Source organism: Aquarana catesbeiana, linkage group LG08 (genome assembly GCF_042186555.1).
Source record: "Aquarana catesbeiana isolate 2022-GZ linkage group LG08, ASM4218655v1, whole genome shotgun sequence".
Classification (NCBI taxonomy): Eukaryota; Metazoa; Chordata; class Amphibia; order Anura; family Ranidae; genus Aquarana; species Aquarana catesbeiana.
In genome coordinates, this window is record NC_133331.1 from 167,386,969 (window position 1) to 167,401,827 (window position 14,859).

The following is a 14,859-nucleotide window of genomic DNA, read 5'->3' on the forward strand; positions in this document are numbered from 1 at the left end:
TTATTGAGCATTTAATCACAGTGGACTGCCTTTTAATTCAATATATGTCAGAAGTACTTGTTGGGACTTTTTTGTGGACATATACTAAAAAGTTACATTTGTAGAGGATTTGAATGGTATAGGTATTAATATACAAATAAAGATTTTTATTTTTATAAATTTTTTTGTATTTATATGTATGGGTAAATTGGAATTGGAATTGTTTTTACAAGTGACTTTCCCTGTATGGGTTGAGCCACTTGAAGTTTGTATTAACCTTTTACAAAACTTCAATAAAAAATAATTATTTATTTCTTACTTAAATAAAAGTACACTATATATTTCTTTTAAAATAAATGATGCCTGACTGCATTGAAGTCCCTGGAAAAAAATGAGTAGTTTGCAGCCAGCAAATCTGATATTATAAACTAATCTTTTCATTCTTAATCATATTTTTATTTTACTTTCCATTTGTAGTTCTGTGATCCATGATTTCTTATATAATGTGAAAATGTAAACCGCTGAGACATCAATGGAATATCCGCTTCCATTCACACATTCCTTTTGCAAAGGACACAATAGGGTTTCTTTATCATTATGTAAGCTACTTGGCTGCCTCTACACTCAAGATTTTTTATTTAAATGTTCCTCCAGATCATATTAATTTTACCAAATGCTCTTGAATAGCTGAGAGGTCATGATACGGGAAAGGTGGAGATATTCTTATTCCTTATGGATCACTTGCTTATAAAATAATCCAAGCCAGATTGTAAACTAGCATGAATTCTGTCAATGTGTTAAAGGGTGTATTTCAATCTAAGAATGCTATTTCTGCATGGTTAAATAACCAGTAAATGTTTCCTGTAATTTTAAAAGGATCATTTTAATTTATTTTTTTATTTACTTTTTTTAATGAAAACAGTCTCAAGAACCACTGATGATCATAGTGGTGGTAGTTGACTCAGCCATCATCTAATTTATATTAGCCACTTTTGTTTTAGGTATGCATGAGTGTTTGAAAGATTATAATGCTTCTGATAGCCTACAGGAAGATGGGATGGAGGGAAGCCTTTTTTTTTGCACCCCTTCCTTCCAATCTGTAATAAAAACACTAATCCTGTGTTCGCTAATCTAGCACTGACTTCTCAATACACAGATTGGGTTTCTCTGTTGAGGTAAAAATGTTTTATGCTTGTTAGCTTGTTGTCTCCCTCTTTATTATAAAGCTTCTAGAAGAGCTGGCATGTTGATGACCATAGGTCTTAGTCCTCTTTGCTGATTTGTCTTATAATTACAGCAGACCTGGCATACTCATTTTTATATGCCTTCGTGTTGGTAAAGGCTTGTTTACTGATAGCACTGAGATCATCTGAAAGTGACATTATATGATTTTGTGCTTCCAAGAGGTGTAGGTGTGGCGCTGTTCTAAAGTGTGTGTGCTCCCAACTCACCTGCTAGTTGCTGCTTTAAATATGTGAACAAACTTGAGTGCATTAACAATGCTACATGTGCATACAATACTCGCATGGAAAAGTGACTAGTGCTGAAGTTAATTGTTACTCAACAAGAAATATAATAATATAAAAATCAAAGTGACAAGTGCTTTTCATTCATATGTGACTTCAATACTTGAAATAAATATTTATTTAACAGAATAATGCAGTCCTTGAAAAAAAAAAATATATATATGTGTGTGTGTGTGTGTGTGTGTGTGTGTGTGTGTGTGTGTGTGTGTGTGTGTAATCCTCCAATGTGTTAAAATGATCCAAAAAGTGACAGGTGCTCTTTATTCATATATCATAATGTTCCAAAAAGTGACAAGTGCTCTTCAATCGTTTATGCTGGTGCTCCTTACAGTGCCCCTATAGGAAATGCACTGACCGGAAATCCTCACCCCTCACAGGGGTATTGCACATTCACAGTTATTTGCCACTGTGCAGCAGTATGAAGATCCACGGCTTGCTTATATTCCTACTGTGCGATCATATAGAAGAAAATTACTCTAATAGTGTAATACCGTTTATAAAAAAGTTTTTTTTTATGCCAAACAATAAGGTTGTACTCACATTTACACTATGTAAATGTAAAAGCTAGTATTCAAAAACAGGAAGCCAGGATAATCCACTATTTGTGGCTCTGACTGGAAGTGAGGCAAAGATGTTCAGAAACTCTTCCCTACGCGTTTCATTATCAAGACGTCAGCTGATTTTGATCATAACATGCCTTCTTTCTCAAACATTTGATATAAAACTAGCCTGGTTTGCCCTAAAAGTTAAACCAGTTAAAAGGGAAACTTGGAAATTGAAAGTTAGATTGATGTCTGAGTTGTAAAGCAATGCAGATCAATATGAGACACATTTATGATAAACTGTACGTAGCAACCCTTGTGTACATACTCGATACTTACTCTCCATTGGACCCATATAAGCAAATACTGTGTTTTGGACACCCTATGAAAAAGATTGATAAATAAAATTGCTTTCAGACTATAATATTGAATCGACCAAAAGTTATCCTGTAATGTAGTCTCAAATGAGTAATTCATTTTTCAAGGAAAGCAACTCATGTCAAGGCCAGAACATTATAAAATGAATGTATAATTGTTCTTGCTCCTGCAGTTTAATCCCATGTATATTGAAATAAAAAATGATGTACTGTAGCATGAATATCTTTGGTTCTTTTCTGAACTTCGACCTGTTATGATAATCCTGGCTAAAACACTCAATGAGGTGTTCTTAAGAAAGAGAATTATGATAAGGATCACCACTCATTTACATCATATTTGTATAAAGGATAATGAAATATCATAGGATCAGGTACTATTACTTTATAATCCTCTGTACTTTCTTTCAATCATTTGATTTGATGACCTTTTGATAATGACAGCAAATAACCCTTTACCAGTTTCAAAGGAGCACATCAGTGGGCATAGGAGGGGAGATTTACCAGGTTCATCTCTCCTCTAAAACATGGCCTATGTTAGGGACAGGGATGTCATGTGCCCAGGCTTTTTTCAGAAGAGGTCTGCCGCTCCAAGACTAGCAGAGTTGTAATATGTCTGTGTTGCTGTACGGTATTCACTGAGTGAAACAGAGAAGCATGAAGCAGAGAAGTGAGAGGTTTCCCGTGTCATAGACAGGTATTAGGCAACCTGTGTGTAACATGTTTTTGGCACTGCAAGTAATAGAGTCATTGGACAATGCATGTAACACATACGCAATCCCAGAAAAAGATGATACATTTATAAATATTAAAGTGTTACTGTGAAAATTTAAAAATGCTAAATTCCTTTAAATAACATCAGAGGGTGCCCTACATCTATCTGCAAAGTTGCACATCTATAAAATGTATACAATCTATTACAGCAAAACTGGCAGCTAGTACCTGTCTGTCTCTGTTTGCTGTGTAGCAGGGCAACATGTATGTTGCCACTGCTCCCTCCACCGTGTCAGTGGTTGTTAAGGATGCTGTCGGCTTCACTGCTGACAGTCTTCTAACAACCATTGGTGCTGAGTCAGTGCTGACAGTGAGCAGAGCCTGATGGGGAATCTGAGACATTAATTCTCCATCAGGTCTGCTCTCTTTTTCTGAATGACACCAGGCAGTGGGTAGATTATATAGCCAATAGCAGGCTGGCCAATGGCTATGGATCTTCCCACTGCATGCTGTCAATCACAAAAGGGGCATATCTGATGGGAGACTAGTGTCTATGAATCCCCATCAGGCTCCGCCCACCCAACATGAACAATTCTTGACTACTGTGCTGCCTGTGTAATAGCTGCAATAGTGGGGATTGAGCTCAGCTGTTTACAACAGGTACATCAATCTGTTGCCCACATTGACATTTGCAAAGCAGAGGCATGATGTATTCCAAAAAGTGTCATAGATGTTCTTGATAAATTTTTCTGACTGTGTTCATTAAAGAGTTGTGAAAAAATGTGTGTAGTAGAGGCATAGGACTCTGTCATAAGTACAGAAGGCTCTGCAAGTAGTTAAGGAGTGTGGGGGGCAATAATAATAAGTGCCTGAGCCAAACTTTTTCACAACTGGAGCACAGCCAATCAACTTTAACTTTTAATTTACTGAGCTGTGTAAAAAAAAGGAAAGACAAAAGCTGATTGGTTTTTATTGGCAACCGTACGAGTTGAGATCTAATCCCAGGCACATTTAACCACTTCCGGACCGCCCACCTTTGTTATACATTGGTACTTTGAAGAGGATTATCGTTGTTATGGCAGCAGCTAGCTGCCATAACCCCGGTATCCTCTTCTTCAGCGAGCGGTCCACTTCAAGATAAAAGTGGTCTCTGCAATGAATTTGAGGTGGAGGTGGAGGTGATCGGATCCGTTCCCTAGCCTGACATGGAGACTAGTGAGGGGAAGATGGCCCCCACCCGTCTCCATATCATTGCAGGGTTGCAGGGCGGAAGCGACGTCAAAACGTCACTTCCACCCATAGCTCTTAAAGGGCCATTTTTTTTTTTAAATGACATTTTTTTTTTAATTGCATTTTAGTGTAAATATGAGATCTGTGGTCTTTTTGACCCCAGATCTCATATTAAAGAGGTCCTGTCACGCGAACCCCTCTTCTCAACACCCCTGGCCAGTGGTTGTCAGGGTCTGTGTGGAGGGGGCTTATCAGAATCTGGAAGCCCCATTTAACAAGGAGGTCCCCAGATCCCGGCCCTTCCACGTATGTCAATGTCACAGATCAGCTCCGCAGCTGATCTGTGTGTCACCTTTACTGCTGTAGGCCGGCTGGCACTTGTTGTTCCTCTAGCTTGTGTTCAGCTCTGCTGCACTCTGCAGCTATGAATTTTGCCGGTCTCACCTGTGTCTCACCTGTTGCTCAATATATGATTCCTTCCTGCTATTTCCTGTCCAGTCCCTCATGTGCTTCTCTATTTAAATCCCTCTCTGACTAGTTCTGGTTGCTTGAGCAACATTTGTTTCTGAGCTAGTTCTGGTTGCTTGAGCAACATTCGTTTCTGAGCTCCCTTCGTGTAACCTGCCTTAACCTGACCTCTCGTGAACTGATGTCTTGTGTAACGACTCGGCTTGTTCTGATTACGTTGTCTGCAGCCAGCCCTGACCTTGGCTCGCTTTCCGACTCTTCTTTGCTTCATCCATCCATCCTTGTCTGACAGTGTCTTCTGGTACATCCCTAGCGAGCAGGGTGAACCCAGGAGTCGTGACCTGGGGTCAGCACACAGCTAAGCCCAAACCCTCGTGAGGGGGTCCCTGGCAGAATACCTGCTGGCTCTTAGACTCCACGCCCTGGGGGATCCCTTGTCACCTGCTCACCTGTGGGCTCACTATAAGTAGTACCGTGACAGTGAATGTATTGGGTACATCGTACCCCTACCCATTCACCCCAAAAAGCAGTGGAATGCAAAAAAAAACAAGAACCGTTTTTTGACAAGTCCTTTATTTAAAAAAAATAGCTCCATGCTGTCTTCTCCCCGAGCCATCTTCTCCCGCTGCTGTCTTCTCCCGCTGCTGTCTTCTTCCGCTGTTGTCTTCTTCCTCGCCGCTGGTTACCCACAAAAAAAAGCAGCACTTCTTCTGTGGCTGTCTTCCTCCATTGTGCTGTCACCCGCTGTCTGACATCTCTTATATAGCCATGGGGCGTGGCCATCCGATGATGTCACCCGGAAAGCTGCCCCTTGTGACGTCACAAGGGGCAGGCTTTCATGGCGATGTCATTGGATGGCTACGCCCCATGGCTATATAAGAGATGCCAGACAGTGGGCAACAACACAATGGTGGAAGACAGCCACAGAAGAAGAGCAGCTTTTTTTTATAGTGGATAACCGGCGGTGAGGAAGAAGACGGCAACAGGAGAATATGACAGCGGGAGAAGATGGCAATAAAGGACTTGTCAAAAACCGGCTCTTATTCTTTACATTTCACTGCTTTTTGGGGTGAATGAGTAGGGGTAAGATGTACCTGATACCCATTCACATAGGGGGAGGTGCCGGGATCTGGGGCAGAGCCCCCCAAAGCACTCATCCCCCCAAGTTGAGGGCATGCGGCCTGGTATGGTTCGGGAGGGGGGGTGCTCGCTCCTCCCTTCCCTTTCCTGACTTGCCGGGCTGCATGCTAAGGGTCTAGTGTGAATTTTGGGGATGACCCCACACCAATTTTAAAAAAGATTTTGGCGTGGGGGAGTCCCCTCTAAATCCATACTGGACCCGAACGGCCAGGCATAGACCTAGGGGGGGGACCTGGGGGGGACCAAATATTGGCAGCAATTTTTTTTTACATTCATGACTCATCGGTTGTTAAGGACACGGCGGCCGGCTTCCAGCTATATACAGTGTTTTAAACAGAAAAATAAAAAATGCAAAACACATCAAAAATTGCATCACAAGCACACCACTTGCATTTCTGGTGCGATTCTATTGAAGTCTATTACACACAAAACGTGGAAAAAAGTCCCCAACCCTTTCCAAAAACCCACCGGCCGCAAAACGCATAGATGTGAACGTGTACCATAGGAAACCATGTTAAATATACTGTAGTAAAGAAAACCCTTTCCCATTTCATGCTGTCAGCAATGGCACCACATGGAAGAGAAATGTCACAACCCTGAGAAAGAAATGTATTTCTTTACACAAGAAAGGTGAAGGCTACAAGAAGATCAGCAAAGCTTTACTTATCGGTCAGAATACTGTAGCAAAAGTGCTACAAAAATTTAACAAAGATGGAACTGCAACCATTTAACAGAGATGTCCAGGCCGTCCACGAAAGTTAACACTTTGACAGGAGTGTCTTCTGATGAGAAGGGTTGAAGAAAATCACCATCCAAGTTCACTGCACTTAGCTAAAGAAGTAGAAAGTCAAACTGCGATGATTGTTTCCCGTGACACAATGCGGTGTATACTGCAGAGGAATTCCATGCATTGGTGTCGTCCATAAAGGAAGCCTCTTCCTAAAGCCCATACACAAAAAAGCCCACCTAGAATTTGCCAGGGCCCATGCTGAAAAAGAAAAAGACTACTGCGACTCTGTAATCTGGAGTGATAAGACCAAGATAAATGTTTTTAGAACTGATGGCTTTAAAACTGTATGCTTTTCGCAAAGGTGAGGAGTACAAAGAAAAATGCATGGTGCCTACAGCGAAACATGGTGGTGGCAGTGTCCTTCTGTGGGGCTGCATGAGTGCTGCTGGTGTCGGGGAGCTGCATTTCATTGATGGTATCATCAATTCACAGATGTACATCTCTATATTGAAAGAGAAGATGCTACCATCACTCAATGCCCTTGGTTGTCTTGCACTTTTCCAACATGACTGTGATCCAAAACACACATCTAAGGCCACTGTTTAATTTCTTAAGAGCAGGGTAAGAGTGATTTAGTGACCAAGTACGGTATGTCTCCTTATCTGAACTCAATCAGGGAACACCGATGGAGAATTCTGAAGAGAAAAGTTGAGCATCACTCTCTCTAAAAGAAATCATTCTTAAAGAATGGAAAAAGATAGATGTTGCAATATGTCGCCAACTTATTCATTCCATACCTAGAAGACTTGGTGCTTTCCTTACAAATCATGGAGGTCATACAAAATACTAGATGTAATAGTTTTTGTTGTGAGGTGTATTCATTTTTGCATCAACTAATTTGAGTAAAACTGAAAATTTTGTAATCTAAGTTATATTATTAACCTTAATTTCATGTAATAAGCTAAACAAATGTTCTATAATACTCAGTTTTGTCAAAATTTTGGAAATTTTTCTTACTTTTCAAAATGGGGTGTACTCATTTATGCTGAGCACTGTATATTGAATCCTGTTAGCTTTCAGGTCCTATGCCGAGCAGCTGCACTGCTGCATTGTGAACACAGAAGGTCACTTGTTCAGCACAAGCACCATTCAGGAAACATTTTGTATTTTCTCAGTGAATGCAATGATTTCTCTCATTGGACGAGGTGGATAGGGGCCATAATGTCATGATCACAGGACCCAGAATCCAGTGGAGATCACTGTGCTTACTACAGTGATTTCCAGCTTCCAGTGCAATCCCCGAGGTATGGCACATATATACGTACACAAGTCCAAGTGGAATTAATGTAATGACTGTATTTCACTTTCTCTATGAGTGCTGAAAATCAGTGACTTGTGTGTGTACGATTTCTTCAGCACTTAACTTCTTGTATGTGGAGAAAAGTAATGTGAAATGATACATTTGACCCCCAGCTTTATAGCGGGATGCAGCATGTACAGTAAACCTGGGAATGAACTGATGGTTCGGTCCAAACCTAGGTTCAGAATGAAGCATCAGCTCATCCCTGCTTGGCATCTGCTGCTACTCTGCATTAATAGGTGGAAAAAGGAAACACTATTTGGCTGTTCGGGCGAATGCCCAAACTTTTGCATGTTTGGCCCCCTGTTCAGAGGGAGGCAAAATTCATATATACAGTAGAAGTGGTACTTCCTGAAGAAGTAGTGGGTGTATGTCCCTAGGAAACACTGACATCACTAGGAATCCCAGCCAGTCAACAAGGGGGTGGGGATAGCTATGGCCATATTTGGTTAATGATGTCACCAGCACCCCCCTTCCTTTATATAGCTGATAAAAGCTTGGGGAGCTGTCATTCAACTATAGGTACCATTGGGATCAGTTGTTTGTGCCAGGTTGTCTGTTTTTTTTTTTTTTATGGCGAGTCGGCAAGAGGTAGAAATTGTGATTGACTATGGATTTACAACAAGGGACTTTTTTTATTCTTTATTAAGGACTTGTCAAACATTTGAGCATAATATGTACGCCATACTCATTCACATACCTGCAGACCCCCACAACCACTGGCCAGGGTTAAGGTGATGAGGCCCTTGTCCTCATCAACATGGGGACAACGTGCTTTGCCATTGGGAGTCCCCCATTGCATAACACCCCACATGTTGAGGTCATGTGACCTGGCATGGTTCAGAAGGGGTGTGCATGCTCATCCCCCTTTCCTGGCCAGCCATGCGGCAAGTTCGGAATATAGGCCTGGTATGGATTTTTATGGGAACCTCACATTTTTTTTTCTTTTGGCTTTTTTTGTATGGCGTCCCCCTTAAAATCTGTACCAAACTCAAAAGGTCTGGTATGTATTTTGTACTGATTTTACATGTAGAAGAGAAGTGTCAGAATAGGCCTGGTCTTCAAGTGGTTAAAACATTTTTTTACATTGGTACATGTTTCTCAGGGAAGCTCCCAACCCCCCTCCCCTATTCCCCTAGAAAATAGGCATTTTTTATTTTACAGATTCTGCTCCCATTGTTTTTAATGGGGTTTAGAATATAAAACCCTGCTTGAACCCAACCCACATTTCGGCTCATCCCAGGTGCCAAGGACAGAATGTATTGTTCTGGCACCTTACAGAAGATCATGCTACTAAAAGTGAGAAGGGAGGGGTAGAAAAATAGGTGAAAGTAAAATGTATAAGGATTCAGTGGTGTTCATACATTTTTTTGCAAGATTGCCTAGTCCAATCATTTACACATTTACACCATCTCCATTTCATATGCATCTTTATGATTTTTTTTGTTTTGTTTTATAGTACTCTTTTTGTTATCGCTTATGTGGTCTCAACAGGTTTTAATTTACTAACTCTTTTTTTTTTCATCATCTCAGTTATTACATTTTCATTAGTGTCTTGCACTCCATTTGCACCTAAAAACCTACTCAGGTTATTTATATTGCAAACCATTTCCTGCACTGATTCAACCTGGAAGTTATGAAAAATAATTGCCCAAAATGCTTAACATTCTAGTCGTATAAACACACACAGTTATTGAAACACATGTCTTACGCTAAGAGCTATCCAGCAAGGAAATAATTCCTGTAAAAAAAAATATATTTTTTTTTTTATTATTTTATGACAAGTACATGTGCAAGTGTTAAAACTGGATATGCACCCTGCAATGCTATATTAGGTTACCACACCTTCCTACACCTATATTAGGTTACCTAACCTTCCTACACCTTCCTACACCTATTTTGATATCTCATTATTTTCACCACGATAGCACTAATACCTTCCTTTGGCTGGAGATTTTATACAACTGCAAGCTTTTTAGTATGTTATGTTAAATATACTGTATAGTAGCCAGTACATATCTGATAGCTTACTCTCTCATTGCTTCAATACTGTAACTGCATCTGTTACATAGATGTTATACTTTTGTACTCCAAATTATCTAAAACTCTCTTCCTAAGCACTCAAGACAAGGAGTTCCACATTGTAGTATATTACTGTATGTGAAGACAAATCAGATTCTCTTAGTGTATTACATAAATGTGGTATACATATAAAAATAAAACTTTACCATATGGCATTGATTTATATAGAAAAAAATAGGCATCTGTTCTTTTTTCCTATAAGCTGCATCTATGAAACCAAAAACAAGTAATATATAAAAATATTTGCCTTAAAAAAGTCCCCAGTATAAAAGTTAACAAACACCTATATTACTTTTAATAATCCGGAACCACCATGTTTAATTGAAAGTAGAATAAAATTCTTGGAAACAGTACAAAGCTTAGTGATTATAAATGCAAACTTGAGTGTAGCTCTCCAAGTCACCACAGGTACACTGTTTTTACATTACTCATTACCATCTACTTTTCCTTAACCTCAAGTATTGTACTCAGCAGAGCACACTGAATGCAGTAACGTGTCATTGTTCTGGAATCAAATTCAATATTTTGCAAAGCTGCTTCATCAAGCCTAAGTTCAGAAATCCTAATTGTGGGATATTAACAAATATTGCTAGTGCAATATGTCATATATGTAAAAAACAGACACTAATCTAGCACAGAAGTTAATTTCAGTTGAGATTGCAGTTGAGATACCTGCATTAGCCAAGTATTGGTGTTCTGCTAAGACGACATTAACAAAAAACTCCTATAATAAGCAAAGGCAAATGATTTAGGGACTTGGGTGCAATTTCAGAATAATAGTGGGACTATACGTTGCAAACAGTGCCCACTCTCTCATTATCAAGTTCCAAATGTTTGTCACAACTTTATCTCATACACAGGTCATATATGACAACAGAGTGGTTATACAAATATGGGCGCAAAGAGTTCTTCCTATTTTCCAAGTGTCCTAAGGGTACTGGGGATTTAATGCATATCTTTGGCTCTCTCCCAATCTATTTAGATATTGGAAAGAGGTGGTAGAAGTAGTTAGCTTAGTATTTGGCTTACGCATCTCCCCTAATCTTTTAACATGTATTGGGTTGGTTAAAGATTTTAAAGGAAGACACTCCCTTGCCCATATCTATTAGTTGTCTCTTCTTCATAGTGAGGAAACTAATAGCTATGAAATGGTTGCCCTCTCACACCCCCTACAATGGAACAATGGCTCAAGGAGGTTAACTCTAATCTGCGTTGAGAGAAACTAACTTATCAAAATGGGCTGCCAACATAAATGTGATAAAATGTCCAGAATCCAGAGGCAGGTAAGAAGTAAGCCATGTCAGGAATGAGGAATCACACACGGAACGCAGATCAGGTCAGAAGACAAGTCAGCTCTTACAGTCAGGTCACTCTTTAAATAGGCCATTTGGCACCACCGCTAATGATGGGCGTGCATGTATGTCAATGTGCACTTTGCGAGGCCCTCACATGAACACATGCATTCTTGCACATGATTATCTGCAGAGAGCTATGAACAAAGAAATGTGCATGCAGAGGTGCCCACGCATGCTGGCAATATGTATTCCCTGATAACGGCTCCTGTAACACTGGAGAAGTTGCTTAACTTCCTATACTATATCAGCATTTCTTTCCCTATGGCTTCCAGGTTGTAGTATTTGTGATCTGCCTGGGAACTCTTTTACTTTCACCCTTTTAATAACACATCTGTCCACAAGATAGCTGTTTGATTTTCTGCCAGGTACCAGAACACAGTGAATTCTGTACCTGGCACCTGCTGCTGCAGAATATGAAAAGTAGGGTGGAGCTGGTCTAAAGTAGACAAAACTCACTCCCCAGAACCCAAGCCATCAGTGAGATCTACCACAGCACACAAAAGCCAAACTTTCTCTTTGTCTTACTAAACTACTTTATAGGGAGAAAATGATGTCATGCTGGTGTAACTTCCTCCTCTCCTAATGACTTAAACCCCAAAGGAAGCCTCACCAGAATCACATGTTCATAACAACAAGTCCTACAACCCCACTCATTTCCTTCCCTGTACCACTATGTGTTAAAGCAGTGACTAGCCAGGCAGCACACTTCGATTTTCTGGCTCTCCTTCCCTTCTGTCTCCTGTGTTGCTGTGTCTCTGCTCCCTCCTCCTCATGTTTTGTTGTGCCCGTTGCAGCTCAAGGATGTTATTTTTTTCTATTACTCACAGTGCCTAATGCCTCTCTTTTGCACACAGTGCCTCATGCTGCTTTACTATTTTACTTCCCTACTACATGTGGTAGCTTAAAGCATACCTCCCAACTTTTTGAGATGGGAACAAGGGACACCCATTAGCAAAAGTATGTAGGCATAGGACACACCCTATGCCAAACCCCCTTAAAAGAAAATTATACCAAAAAAAAATGATTAGTTAAACCCACAAGTGCCTTTTTTTACCACTACTGTTCCTTGATACTGGCTTTTGCAATTTACAAATGCCGCAATTTAGAAATTGTATGAAAGGTTTAGCACTAGGAAACACTTTTTGAAAGATAAAAAGTGCATTTTATATACAACTATATAGATCAGACACAAATGAAGGACAAATGAGGATGAAAGAGGGACAGAGAGACTTTGTTCCAAATCAGGAATAATCCCTCGAAATCAGGGTCAGTTGGGAACAATGCTTACAGCTCTCTACTACTGCAGTGCTGCATACCTCTCCATTATATGCAGTCACTCACTCGTCACACTATGCAGTGTATTATGACTCAGTACTGCAAACTTTGCCTCATATCACAATAATACACACTCAGACATCCCAAGTCTCCCGCGAGGTGCGGGAGTCTCCCGCATTTGGTAACGGCTCCCGGACACCCACAACTGCCCTTCAATCTCCCATCTGCAGAACTGATCCTGGGTGGCAGTGGCATATCATCCAAGCGTCCCCCTCCATTCTCATCCGGCCCGCTGTCCTTCTCCGTCCCCCCCTCCGTTCTCCTCCGTCCCGCTGTCCTTCTCTGCTCCCCCTCGTCCCCCGCAACCGGATCTCTCCTCTCCCGCTGGCTGTGGTGGGAATGTGTTTACTCGCCCCTTCCTGTTACGAATTGGACATATTGAGTTATCGCTCCTGTGTTCTGTGATAACTGAGAAGAGTAAACTGTGTTTACTCTGCTTCAGTTTATGAATGGACAGGAGACTGTTTCCTGTCCATTCATCTTCATTGCTGAGAAAGAGACTGGGGAATCTGTGTCCTCAGTCCCTTTCCTTGTCACAAAGGGGAGATGTCAGGGGTCTATTTTTTTTTGCCCTTGATATCTCACCAAAGCCCCCCAACAGGGCTGGTAAGAAAAATAAATAAATAAATAAATATAAAAAAATTAAAATTGTAAAAAAATATATATAAAATAAAAAATTACTGACATCACTCCCCCCTGCCCTACCAACACTGTCCACTCCCCCAACCCCCTCCCCCCCAAAAAGCATTGTGAATTTTTTTTTTTAACCACTTGCTTACTGGGCACTTAAACCCCCCTCCTGTCCAGACCAATTTTCAGCTTTCAGCGCTGTCGCACTTTGAATGACAATTGCGCGGTCATACAACACGGTACCCAAATGAAATTTTTATCATTTTTTTCCCACAAATAGAGCTTTCTTTTGATGGTATTTGATCACCTCTACGGTTTTTATTTTTTGTTAAAAAAATTGAAAAAGACAGAATTTTTTTTTAAAAATTATATTTTTTTTATATTTTGTTATCAATTTTTGCAAACAGTTAATTTTTCTCCTTCGTTGATGTACGCTGATGAGGCGGCACTGATGGGCACCGATAGGTGGCAGTGATGGGCACTGATGGGTGGCGGTTATGGGCACTGATGGGTGGCAGTGTTGGGCACTGATTGGGCACTGATTGATGGCAGCACTGCTAGGTGGCACTAATAGGTGGCACTTGTGGGCATTGATAGATGGCACTTGTGGGCATTGATAGGTGGCACTTGTGGGCTTTAATAGGTGGCACTTGTGGGCTTTAATAGGTGGCACTTGTGGGCTTTAATAGGTGGCACTTGTGGGCACTGTGGGCACTGGCAGATGGCACTTGGAGGCACAGATGAGGCATCTGTGCCTCCTTCCTCTTCGGGACCGATGTCCCTTTGACATAAGCCGGTGATCGGCTTTTTTTTCCTCCTCACGCTGTCAGCGTGAGGAGAAAACGAAACCGATCACCGAGCTTTTGTTTACATCATGTGACCAGCTGTCATTGGCTGACAGCTGATCACATGGTAAGGGGCCGGGACCGGCCCCTTGTGCGGATCTGTGATCATCCGAGTCTCCGTGACTCGGTGATCACAGCGCACACAGCGCGCACACCGCGCGCCCTGCAGGGTGCACGCGGTGCGCGTGCATAGGGGAGGACATCATATGACGTCCTCCCGGAGATTGAGGTCCGCGCTGTAGCCGTCATTCGGCTATGGCCCGGACCTCAAGTGGTTAAACAAATTAAATTGTAAAAAAAATCAATAAGTAGAAATAAAAAACTACTGACACCGTCCACTGCCACATACCCTCCACCCCCTTCCCCAGAAGCACTGTGAAAAAAAATATTTAAAAAAATTACATGATTTAAAAAAAAAAAACTAAACAAAAAACTGTAAAAAAATAATAGATAAAATAATATAGACAAAAAAAACAATGACACCGTCCACTACTCTCCTGACACTGTCCACTACCCCCCTCCCCCACCCCAAATCATTGTGAAAAACAA